The following is a 2082-nucleotide window of genomic DNA, read 5'->3' on the forward strand; positions in this document are numbered from 1 at the left end:
GGTGTTGGGATGTAGGGGTGTGTGTGGGTGTGGGTGTAGGGGCATTAGCGACGTGGGTGTATGGGTGTTTGTGTGTGGAGGTGTGTATGTATGTATATATGTATGTATGGATGGATGGATGTATGGATGTACGTATGTATTTATGTATGTATGTATGGATTCATTTATGTATGTATGGATGTACGTAAGTATGTATGTATGTATAGTCGTATGTGAGTAATTATCTATACATATGCATGTGCGTGTGTATTTGTAGAAAGGGGAGAGAATAGAGAGAGAGAAGGCAAAGAGAAAGAGAAAAAGAAAGAGAAAGAGAAAGAGAAAGAGAGAGATACAGAGAGAGAGAAAGAAAGAATGAAAGAGAGAGAGAAAGAGAAAGAGAAAGAGAAAGAGAAAGAGAAAGAGAGAGAGAAAGAGAGAGAGAAAGAGAGAAAGAGAGAAAGAGAGAGAATGTGAGCATGTCTGCGTGCGTGCGCTTATTAAATTCACCTATTTATGGCATCCTTGTCATATTGGGTAACTTGTCATCACTTTAATACCTTCTCAGTTTTTAGCAATTTCATGTCAAGGAAAAGTGACTCTGATCACATGTTTTGAAGGTGCAAGGATAACATGGGATTCGGTTAAATGATTTCTCTCTCGCCCTCTCCCTCCCCATCCCCCCTATATCTTTTTCTTTATTTATTTTTTCTTTCTTTCTTTCTTTCTCTTTTTCTTTCTTTCTTTATCTCTTTCTGTCTTTCTGTCTTTCTTTCTTTCTTTCTTTCTTTCTTTCTTTGTTTCTTTCTTTCTTAATTTCTCTTTTTCTTTCTTTCTTTCTCTCTCTCTCTCTCTCTCTCTCTCTCTCTCTCTCTCTCTCTCTCTCTCTCCCTCCCTATCCCTCCCCCCCTCCTCTTTCTCTCTCTTTCCTTTCCCTACCCTTTCTTCCCTCTCTCTCACATCCCACTCACTTCTCTCCCCTCTCCCATCTCCCTCTCCCTCTCTTTCCCATCTCCCTCTCCCATCTCCCTCTCCCTCTCTTTCCATTCCATCTCCCATTTCTATTTACACGCGGCGCGGAAGGGGCCACGGCCAACATCCACTTATCTGTTGTTGCTTTTCGCTCACTTTTTTGTTTTGTTTCGTGTCTCTGCTGAACGTAAACAAAGGGGGTTGTGTAGCTAGGGTGAGAGGAACGTAATTCACGGGAAGAACAAAGAGGATGAGAGATAGATGGATGGATGGGAGAGAGGGAGAGGGAAGGAGAAGAAGGAGGGAGGGATGGAGGAGGAGGGAGGAAGAGAGAGAGGAGGAGAGAGATGCGAGAGGAAGAGAGAGGGCAGAGGGTGAGGGTGAGGGTGAGGGAGAGGGGGGAGTAGGAGAAAGAGGGAGAAGAAGAGAGAGAAAGAGAGAGAGAGAGAGGGAGAGAGGAGGAAGGAGAGAAGAGAGGGAGAGGAGAGAAGAAGAAAGGAGAGCGATAGGGAGAAGGATAGGGAAGAAGAGAGCGAGAGGGAGATAGATAGAGAAGGAGGAGAAAAAGGAGAGAGAGTGTTAGAAGGAGATGGAGAGAGGAAGAGAAAGGGAGGGAATGAATAAGTGAGGGAAGGGGAGAGAAAGAGGGAGAGGAAGAAAGAGCCAGAGACAGAGACAGACAGAAAGAGAGAAAGGCATAGAGATCGAGAGCGAGACAGGGAGATGCCAAGATCGAGAAAGAGAGATAGAGAGAGAGAAAAAGTGAGAGAGACAGAGAGACGCCAAGATCGAGAAAGAGAGATAGAGAGAGAGAAAAAAGAGAGAGACAGAGAGCCTCAAGCAACGAGAGTGACAGGACAGCAAGACAGAGCAATTCTTTCCCATATCATTTGAGTGTCAGGCATCCCCCCCTCCCCCCCTCCCTCTCCCTCTCTTCAAAAACATTTCGCGATCTCAGTTCCTCTCTCTGTTTCCCTTCTCTCTTTTTCTTTCTTTCTCTCTCTCTTTCTCTCCTCCCTCCTCCTTCCTTCCCTCCCTCCTCCCTCCCTCCCTCCCCTCCTCCTCCCTCCCTCCCTCCGCCTCCCTCTCCTCCTCCCTCCCTCCTCTTCCTTTCCTCTCCCCCCATCTCTC

Source organism: Penaeus vannamei, chromosome 15, assembly GCF_042767895.1.
Source record: "Penaeus vannamei isolate JL-2024 chromosome 15, ASM4276789v1, whole genome shotgun sequence".
NCBI lineage: Eukaryota > Metazoa > Arthropoda > Malacostraca > Decapoda > Penaeidae > Penaeus > Penaeus vannamei.